This window comes from Dasypus novemcinctus, chromosome 3 (genome assembly GCF_030445035.2).
Source record: "Dasypus novemcinctus isolate mDasNov1 chromosome 3, mDasNov1.1.hap2, whole genome shotgun sequence".
Classification (NCBI taxonomy): domain Eukaryota; kingdom Metazoa; phylum Chordata; class Mammalia; order Cingulata; family Dasypodidae; genus Dasypus; species Dasypus novemcinctus.
In genome coordinates, this window is record NC_080675.1 from 172,262,079 (window position 1) to 172,273,390 (window position 11,312).

Consider the following 11,312-nt stretch of genomic DNA (forward strand, 5'->3'; position numbering starts at 1 on the left):
TCATTCTGAAAACTAGTACAATTAAGGGAGTGAATCAACCATTCATCATCTTTTCCTGTATGAGTGTAGCTCAAGGTAACCAAAGAGTTGAAGGGAAATTCTTCTTTTTAGAATTCTGGCATAAGTGAAGAAGGAATTATAGACTTAGACTATCACCATTTTGTAACCACTAATGAAATAAGAAGTCTAGGTAGTCATCATTAATGGCTGCTGAATCCACATGATATGTGATGAAGAGCTGATGGGAAGCTGTATAAGGAATGGGTCAAGCTGACAAAATCTGAACCCAATATCAGTCTTTACATCACAAAAAGATGTGATGTAATAGGATATAATACATGATTTCTGAAATATTCTTGCCAAAAAATTGAAACTGAACCTGACTGACATGGATTCAATAAGAAATCCAGATTTAAAAATTCTGCAAGACCAACATCAAATAAATTGCAAGAAGAGGGAAAACAGGCAGGGTGTGTGTGATGTATCAACTAAAAGATTTAAGAGTCCTATAAACTAAATATAATTTGTGGATTTTATTTTGGTGCACCTGATTCAAACAGTTAAAAAATGTTTACGACTAGAGAAATTAAAACCCTGACAGCAATTTTTCCTCTTTGGCTTTTTTTATTTTTTATTTTTTTATTCCCCCCTTCCTTGTGGTTTGTTTGCTGTCTGCTCTCTGTGTCCATTTGCTGCACATTCTTCCATTGTCTGCTTGTCTCCCTTTGTTGCGTCATCTTGTTGCGCCAGCTCTCTGTGGGCATGGGCCATCAGCTCTCTGCACACAAGGAGGCCCTGGGACACCAACCCAGGGCCTCCCATATGGTAGATGGGAGCCCAAATCAACTGAGTCACAGCTACCTCCCTCTTTGGCTTGTTTTTGGGGGGATAGAAAAAATATGCGGAAAGTATAGAATTCCCATATATACCCCATACCCCCCCACACAGTTTTCCCTATTAACATTTTGCATTAGTGTGGTATATTTGTTACAACTGATGAACCAATACTATTATATTTTAACTAAAATCCATAGTTTATATTAAGGTTCACTCTTCATGTCATGAAGTTCTATAGGTTAGTCTTTAAAATTTTTATTGTGGTAACATATATGCAATATAAAATTTCCCATTTTAACCACTTGCAATTATACAATTTACTCAATTCAGTGATGTTAATTACATTCATAATGTTGTACCACCATCACTTCCATTCATTACCAAAACTTTTCCATGATTCCAAATGAAGCGTCCATACTAAGTAAGCATTAACCCCATTGCCTACCCCTACACACCTGGCTCCTGGCAATCTATATTCTGGTTTCTGGATTTTTGGATTTGCACATTCTGATTATTTCATCTGAGATCATACAATACTTGTCCTTTTGTATCTGGCTTAGTTCACTCAGAATGATGTCATCAGGTTTCTTCCATGTTGTAACATGTATGAGAACTTCATTTTTATGGCTGAGTAATATTCCCGCATGCATGTATACTGTTCATTTGTGGTTTTGATTTGCATTTCTCTAATGGCTAATGATGTTGAGCATCTTTTCATGGACTTATTTGCCATTCGAATATCTTCTCTGGAGAAATGTCTACTCAAGTCCTTGGTCCATTTTTTAATTGGATAGTCTTTTGTTGTTGTTGAGTTGTAGCAGTTCTTTATGTGTTCTGGATATTAACCCTTATTAGAGATATGGTTTCCAAATATTTTCTCCCATTCTGTAAGTTGTCTTTTTTTTTTACTTTTAAAAAATTTATTGATGTATATCACTCATACATAAACATACATAAACAATAAATGTACAGTAATAGTTGTGAACTTATAAAACAAACATATATAACATCATGCATGGCGGAGGACTTGGCCCAGTGGTTAGGGCATCCATCTACCACATGGGAGGTCCGCGGTTCAAACCCCAGGCCTCCTTGACCCATGTGGAGCTGGCCCATGCGCAGCACTGATGCGCGCAAGGAGTGCCCTGCCACTCATGGGTGTCCCCTGTGTAGGGGAACCCCACGTGCAAGGAGTGCGCCCTGTAAGGAGAAACGCCCAGCACGAAAGAAAGTGCAGCCTGCCCAGGAATGGTGCCGCACACTCGGAGAGCTGACACAACAAGATGACACAACAAAAAGAAACACAGATTCCTGTGCCGCTGACAACAACAGAAGCGGACAAAGAACACACAGCGAATAGACACAGAGAACAGACAACCGGGGGGGGGAGAGGGGGAAGGGGAGAGAAATAAAATAAATAAATAAATAAATCTTAAAAAAAAATAAACAAGGATAACTGATTAAAAAAAAAAACATCATACAGGACTCTCGCACCTCACCCTACCACTAATACCTTATATTGTTGTTAAACATTTTTAACTAATGATTAAAGAGCATTGTCAAATTATTACTACTAACCAAAGTATTTTCCCCCAAACCCCCTATTATTATCTTTAGACCATTTATATATGAACATATATAAACTATAAGTGTATAGTAAAAGTTGTGAACTTACAAAGTAAACATGCATAACATCATATAGGGGTCCCATATATCAACCCTCCACCAATACCTTGCATTGTCATGAGATGTTTGTTACAAATTATGAGAGAATAAAAAAATCTTACTATACATTATAGTCCTTATCTTATATTTGATGTATTTTTCCCCCAACCCACCCTATTATTTTTTAAATACATTTTTTTATGACAGAAGTTCTAAACTTTTAAAACAATCATGCACATGTGCAGAACTCCCAAACAACACCCCTCTATCAACACACCACACTATGATGGAACATTTGTTACTGATAAGATAATGTCATCTGATTGTTACTATGTCCATAGTATACTTTTGGCACACATTTTCCATCCTGCCCCATTATCAACACATTACATCTTTCACATAGATGCAAGAATATTATATTATTACCACTAACCACAGTCCATAGGTCACTCCGGTTGTATCTTTCCCATGCTTCTCCACATTCCCACCACCTTGCAGTAGTGATGTACATTTGCTCGAGCTAACAAAGGACACTCTTGCATCTCTACCATCAATGACAATTCTCATCCACCTTTTGGTTTACTGTGCTATTCAGTTCCTAGATTATTCTCTAGCATTCTGTTAATTGGCATTTACATACATAGACTACCATTTTCAGCCACATCCCCATTTATAAACTAGCTGTTAATATGTTACCATCCACTCTATACATTTCCAAATTTTTAGTAAAGCTAATTAAAACTGTTACATACATTAAACATCAGTAGTCCATCTCAGTCCTTTTCTTATCTCCTTTAAGAATCCACCACCTACCACCAGGTCTTGAAGATATTTTCCTACAATTTCTTTTAGAAGTTTTATGGTTCTTGCTTTTATTTTTAGGTTTTTGATCCATTTTGAGTTAATTTTTGGATCAGGCATGAGATAGGGTCCTCTTTCTTTTTTTTTGGCTATGGATATCCAGTTCTTTCAGCACCATTTGTTGAATGGACTGTTCTGCCCAAGCTGTGTGGGTTTGACAGGCTAGTCAAAAACCACTTGACCATACATGTGAGGGTCTGTTTCTTAACCATCAATTTGGTTCCATTGGTTTATGTGTCTGTCTATATGCCAGTACCATGCTGTTTTTACCACTATAGCTAGGCAATATAATTTAAAGCCTTGAAAGGAGAGTTCACTTTTCCTTTTTAAGATGTTTCTGGCTATTCAGGACTACTTATCTTTCCAAATAAATTTGATAATCATGTTTTCAATTTTTAAAAATGCTGGTGGACTTTTTATTGGGATTGCATTGAATCTGTATATCAATTTGAGTAGAATTGACGTCTTAATGATATTTAGTTTTCCAATCCATGAGCATGGAATGTTCTTCCAGTTATTTAGGACTTTTAAAATTTCTTTTAACATTGAGTTGCAGTTTTCTGAATACAGGTGCTTTACATCGTTGGTTAAGTTTAATCCTATTTGAGTTTTATCTGTCATATTTTATTTTCACCACTCTTTTGACACTTTTAGTTACTTTTATTGATATAATCTTCATTTCTAGACTCTCTTCTAGGCCTCTCTGCCCTTCCTTTTCTTTTCAGGCTCTAGCACACCCTTTAGAATTTCCTGAAAATCTGGTCTCTTGGTTACAAATTCTCTCAGTTTCTGTTTATCTGTGAATATTCTAAACTCGACCTCATTTTTGAAAGACAGTCTTGCTGGACATAAGATTCTTGGCTGGAAGTTTTTCTCTTGTAGTATCTTAAATATATCAGACCACTGTCTTCTTGCCTCCATGGTTTCTGGTGAGAAATCAGCACTTAATCTTATTGGATAGCCCTTATATGTTATGCATTGCTTTTCTCTTCCTGTTCTCAGAATTCTCTGTCTTTGCCATTTGACATCCTGATGCATATGTGTCTCAGAGTTGGTCTATTTGGATCTTTTCAGATGGGAGTATGTTGTGCTTCTTGGACAAGGATACCTATGTCCTTCAGTAGAGTTGGGATATTTTCTACCATTATTTCTTCAAATATTCCTTCTGCCCCTTTTCCCTTCTCCTTCTGGGACACACATAACATGCATGTTTGCATGCCTTTTGCTGTCATTTAGTTCCCTGAGAACTTGTTCAAATTTTTCCATTCTTATCTTCATCTGTTTTTTTTGTATGTTCACTTTCAGAGGCCATTTCTTCAATCTCACCAATCCTTTCCTCTGCCTCTTCAAATCTGCTATTATGATTCCAATGTTTTTAAATTTTCATTTATTTTACCTTTCATTCCCAGATCTGCTATTTTTCCATGTATGCTTTCAAATTCTTCTTTGTGCTCATCAAATGTCCTTTTTTAAAAAAAAAAAAAAAGATTTCTTTCTTTCTCCTTCCTCCCCTCCCCCCTCCCCCACCCACCCCGTTATCTGCTGTCTGTTCCCATTTGCTGTGTGTTCTTATCCAGCAGCCCTGGGAAACCGCATCTCTTTTTTTTTGTTGCGTCATTTGCTGTGTCAGCTCTCCATGTGTATGGCACCACTCCTAGGCAGGCTGTTCTTTTTTCATGCGGGGTGGCTTTCCTTGCAGCATGCACTCCTTGTGCTTGGGGTTCTCCTACATGGGGGACACCCCTGTGTGGCACGGCACTCCTTGCATGCTTCAGCACTGCGCATGGGCCAGCTCATCACATGGGCCAGGAGGCCCTTGGTTTGAACCTTGGACCTCCCATGTGGTAGGTGGATGCCCTATCCGTTGAGCCAAATCCACTTCCTCAATGTCTACTTAATATCCTTAATCTCTTTAGCCATCTCATTGAATTTATTAAAATTTCTTTGAACATCTATGATTAGTTGTCTCAACTCCTTTTTGTCATCTGGAGGTTTATCTTGTTCCTTTAACTGGGCCATAGCTTCCTGTTTCTTGGTGTGGATTGTAATTTTTTGTTGGTATCTTGGCACCTGACTTACTAGAGTGTTTATTCTGGGTATAGTATTTCTCTTTAGTTTAGGGCTTCCTGCCATCTCTCCCTTGTTGGTTGTGCAGTAGGAACCAAGAATGTAATTGGTGCTATAAGCTGTAGAGGCTTACGCTGCCCTCATTACCCCAGAGACTGATGAAGCTTCTCCAAATTTCTCTTTTGCCAGGAGTAGAGACAGATTCACAGTTCTGTGGAATAATCCAAGTCATGCAAGCCTAGATTCTAGTTGCCCAGAGACTGAAGCTTCATGTCCCCTTCTCCCCTGCCTTGGGTGGGGATGGAGCTGCAGCTGTGGGCAGCAAACTATGCAGTGCGGGTCCAAGATGACCACAGTTGCCCCAACAGACTCTGATTATTCAGTCTGTGCCAGCCAAATGTACCTGCAGTTACCTGGATAGGCCGGTGCATGGCCCGCCAGTCTCCTCCCTGCCAGAAGTGGGGCTGATGCTGATCTGGGTGAAAGAAACCGGTTCCTACCGTCACTGTGATTTTTGGTCAGCCTGGCTTCCCCTCATACTGGGGGTGGAGTCAAAATGGCGGCCACAGGCTGCTTTCCGACCTGGACAAGTTCAAACTTTAGCTGTTCTTAGAGTTATACTTTAGCCAGCCAAATCCACCAATCAGTAGCTAAAATCAGTGGCCAACCACCTCCTCCTCCCGTTTTTGGGAAATGGAGCTTCAAATTCCAGCCACAGAATAGCTCCTGGGGCAACTTGTGCTGCCAAAGTAGGATGATCATTGGCCTCCATGGCTTGGCCAGTAATTTCCTGGAGAGGCTGGCGTAGGTCGCCACAGCTTCCTCCCTGCTGGAGTTGGTGCTGGGGTCTAGGCTAGAGCTGCAATCATATCTTGACAAAAAGAAGCCGGTCCCCACCAGCACTGGAATTTTCATTCCATCCCACTTCCCCTCATGCCAGGTACAGGTTAAGATGGCAGCTCTTTGTGACTTGGACAGGCTCAGACTTTAGCTGTTCTCAGGGTTATACTTTAGCCCACTGAATTTCCTCCTCAGTAGCTGAAGTTGGTGCCCAACCATCTCTTCCTCCCCTGTTTTGGGGAAGTGAAGCTTTCAATTCCAGCCATGGAAGAGCTCCTGAGTTGGCTTGTGCCTCCAGTGGAGGAAGGGCACTGGGCTCCGTGGCATGGAACGCTCTACTTTCGAGTCTCCTCTGCAGACAGGCAGTCTCCTCCTGCCATTCCTTCAAAGATGTGGCAGGATGCTCTTCTGGTCTCCTAGAGCCCCTAAACAGGTACTTCAGCTAGCTCCAGATAGCGCTGGGTGTTTACTACCTGCCCTGTAGCAGGAGCTGACTCTAGGAGCCCCTTACTACACCACCATCTTGCTGGTTGTCTCTTGTAGGTTGTCTTTTTAATTTGATAATGTCCTTTGATGCACAAAAAATTTTATTTTTGATGAAATTGAATGTATCTATTTTTTTTCTTTTGTTACTTGTATTTCTGTAAATCCCAAGAATGTATTGCCTAATACAAGACCCTATGTTTCCTTTTTTTTTTTTTTTTAATAATTTTTTAAAGATTTTCTCTCTATTTGTTGCACTTGCTCTCTGTCTTGTTTCTTTTAGGAGGCACCAGGAACCAAACCCAGTCTCTCTGATGTGGAAGAGAGATGCCTCATCACTTAAGCCACCTCCATTCCCTACTTTGTTGTCTCTTGTTGTGTTTTCCCTCTTCTCGTGTCATCTTGTCATGTCAGCTCACTGTCCTGCTTGTCCTCTTTAGGAGGCACCGGATACCTCTGCACCCTGCTTTGTTGTGTCTCTAATTACGTTTTTCTTCTTATGTCTCTTATTGCACCATCTTGTGTCAGCTTGCCACAACTGCCCATCATGCCAGCTTGCTGTTTTCTTTAGGAGGCACCAGGAACCGAACCACGGCCCTTCCATGTGATAGGTGTGAGCCCAATCGCTTGAGCCACATCCATTTCCCAGAATGTATAATTCTTTTTTTTTAAGATTTATCTATCCCCCACCACCACCACTTGCCTGTGCATGCTGGCATTTGTCCATTTGCTGCACATTCTTCTGTGTCTGCTTGTCTTCTCATCTTCTCTTTAGCAGGCACTGTGAACCAATCCTGGAAACTTCTGACATGGGAGAGAGGCACTCAGTCGCCTGAGCCACCTCAACTTCCTGGCCTGTTGTGTCTTTCACCATTTCTCCTCCATGTCTTTTTTTAAATTTTTTAATAAAGGGTATTTATTTGGGGTGGGAGCTTACAGATACCAGGCGATAAAGCATAGGTTACTTCCCCCACCATGTTAGAGCAAGATGGCTGCCGATGTCTGCAAGAGTTCAGGCTTCCTGGGTTCCTCTGGGCTCAGCTCCTCTATTTCCTCCTCAAGGTCAGCTGTCGGCTATGAGGCTCTCTAGGCTTTGCCTCTCTCCACAAGGTCAGCTGTAGGCTATCAGGCAAATGGCTCTGTCTCTCTCCCCCCAGGGTTTCTGTGTGTCTGAGGAGCCATCTCTGTTCCTCTGTGTTTCTCTCCTGGCTCAGGCTCTCTCTTCCTGGGGCTGGCTTCTCTTTCCTCTGTGTGCTTACTTCCCAGGGCTCCAGCTCAAGACTCTAGCATCAAACTCCAACATCAAAACTCCAACATTAAAAACCCACAACTCTGTCCTTTGCCATGTCCTTTACCTGTGAGTTCCCACCCACCAAGGGCAGGGACTCAACACCCTACTGGCACAAGAGGTTTACTTGATTACTTAATCAATATTGAATTACAAACATAATTCAATATTTCTTTTTGGAATTCATCAATAATATCAAACTGCTACACAACTGATTGTAAACTACACCAAAAAACAAAACAAAACAAAACAAAACAAAACAAAAAAACCCAACAAAATGTTGCTAAAATGTGACCCAGACTTCTCTCTTAGAATTTCTACTTTACATTTACTAACTTTCAAAGACTTATTTGGACATTGATTTTGCTTATTGAGAATATTTAAATACAATGAAAATATACAGACCTCAGTAGAGATGTTTTGATAAATGCATGCACCTGTCTAACCACACTCACTCAAAATAGAGAACATTTCCTTTATTCTGGAAAGTTCCTTCCAGCCCCTTCTCAGATAATGCTTCTTCACCGAGAGGCCTGTGTCTCTTTTTGTTGCACCAACTCTCCGCGCTGTGCAGGCCAGCTGCATTGCGCAGACCAGCTTGATTTTCACCAGGAAGCCCCAGGAATTGAACCCGGGACCCCCCAAATGGTAGATGGGAGCCCAATCACTCGAGTCACATCTGCTTCCCCCTGTTTACTTCTAGGAGTTTGATTTTTAGTTCTGACTGCATTTTTTGATATTTTAAAATCATATTTTAGGTGTGATATGGTATGGGGATATTTTTCAAGTCCTTTTCTCTATGAGCAGGGTTTCTCAACTTGGGTACTATTGAATACTTCACTAGGTAATTCTTTTTGTGGGAGGCTGTCCTGTTCATTTTTAAGCTGTTTAGCAGCATCCCTAGCCTCTAGCCTGTATGCGATTGCACCTGAGTCAGAAAACAAAAAATATCTCCAGACAATGCCAGATGTCCCCTGGGAGCAAAACCACTCCCAGTTGAGAATCACTGTGTTAGAGATACATACTGGAGTTCTTATGATTGAAACAACACTGTATCTAAGATTTGTGTCAAAATATCCCAAGAGGTCGAGGTGGAGATAAAACAAGTTTGACAGTGCATTGATAGTTTTTGAGGCTGGATGGTAGATGCTTCGGAGTTCATTTCACTATTCAGTTTTTATCTTAGAAATTTTCAATTAAAAAAAAAAACCTTCAAAAGTTGAAATGCCAAGCTATTAAAAGTAATATTTCAATTTTCTCAAAGCATCCTCAATCTATTGGGTTAAATAAGTTGTCTCTAAGTCAGAGTTACACATAAATTGTCATTTGGTAAGTTTTGGTAAAGCTAAAGCCTCTTTGGTCTACTTTCCAAGTCCTGAGTAAGTGGATGATCTGAAGACTGAGTAAGTTCGTTTCCAAATCACGTAATTTCCATTTTCTGCTTTCAGTAAAATTGGAGGACCTAATCATGTTATAATTTTTATCACAAAGCATTGGGAACCTGAGTGACATTGCTGTAACAAAACACCTTCCACTTCCATATACTTGAGAGCAAAGTTTCTCAGAGCTCACAGCTGTAAAAATGAAAAATAGGAAAATAATTGGTCATGAGCTATATCGCATTCTAGCAAAATTAATGTTCTTAAGTTTTAAGCCTTCATTAAAAAAACCCTTCATTTATCTCGATATGCATTTCAAATCTTACTTCAGAAATGTCAAGACAATATGTTATTTTGACCTTTGATCACTATGTTCTACTAATTATATTTAAAAATATTTTTCTGCAGTTGGCCTTATGGCCACAAGGAAATAAAATTTTTGATGTTTAATACATATATACTTTTGTGACAAAGAATTATAACAGGGTAAAACTTATGCTTAAAAAACATATTAGGGGAGTGGATGTAGCTCAGTGGTTGAGCGCCAGCTTCCCACACGAGGTCCTGGGTTCACTCCCTGGCCGCAGTATCAGGAAAAGGAAAAATTACATTGGAATAAAATACTATAACGGAAGAAGAAAAGAAATATGAATTGAGATAAAATATGTAAGATTTCCAACTGACAGTTTGTTCTTGTACTTTTAAAAATGGATGCTAGCAGTTTCAGCACTGGACCATCAGTGTTTTTATCTTGAAACCCATGTGTTGGCAATTACACACAATTTAGCTGATTTAAAAACCCCCTACCCCCGCTGCCCCCACCCCCTGAGATGGCTCCCTCGTCTCTCTCTCATATCCACTCACTGCTTGTTCCTGTGTCCATTTGTTGTCTGCTCTTCTTCTTTAGGAGGTACCTGGAACGAAACCTGGGACCTCCCATGTGGGAGGCAGGCACACAACTGTTTGAGCCACATCCACCCCCATTACAATTTTTTTTTTTTAAGATTTATTTATTTATTTAATTTCCCCCCCTCCCCTGGTTGTCTGTTCCCCGTGTCTATTTGTTGCGTCTTGTTTCTTTGTCTGCTTTTGTTTCTTTGTCCGCTTCTGCTGTCGTCAGCGGCACAGGAAGTGTGGGCGGCGCCATTCCTGGGCAGGCTGCCCTCCCTTTTCACGCTGGGCGGCTTTCCTCACGGGCGCACTCCTTGCGCGTGGGGCTCCCCCACGCGGGGGACACCCTTGCGTGGCACGGCACTCCTTGCGCGCATCAGCACTGCGCATGGCCAGCTCCACATGGGTCGAGGAGGCCCGGGGTTTGAACCGCGGACCTCCCATATGGTAGACGGACGCCCTAACCACTGGGCCAAAGTCCGTTTCCCCCCATTACAATTTGAACATGAAAACATGTCGATGTCAAATTTAAAATGGGTGAAGGGATATGTAGTTTTCCCAAATTCTTTTCAAAGGCACCCAGACAAGTGTGAAGAGCACTTCCAGGATAGATGTAGGTCCCTTTTTTGGCTGCACAGCTGGCATCTCAGAGCCTTGGTATCCCCTTTGTCTCCTAGCATCACTCCAGGTTCCATCTTACTTTCCTACTCTCTTTTTCCCTTTGCCTTACTTTCCTTACTTAATATTGTTATATCTTGATAAGCATCTTTCTTATTCCCTTGATTCCTTTGCAGGGCAACGTAGAGCATAAGTTAATAAAATCTATTTCAGGATTCAGTAACAAGCCTACCAGAGTATTATCCCCATTTCAGAAAGAGAAAACTTTGAGGCTCGACAAGAACCTTCACAAGATCCCACTGCCAGGTTCAGTTCTGGCCCCAAAGCCTCTGTTCTTACCACATCGCTCTTCCTCAGAGATCTGTGGGTCATCCCCGCCACTC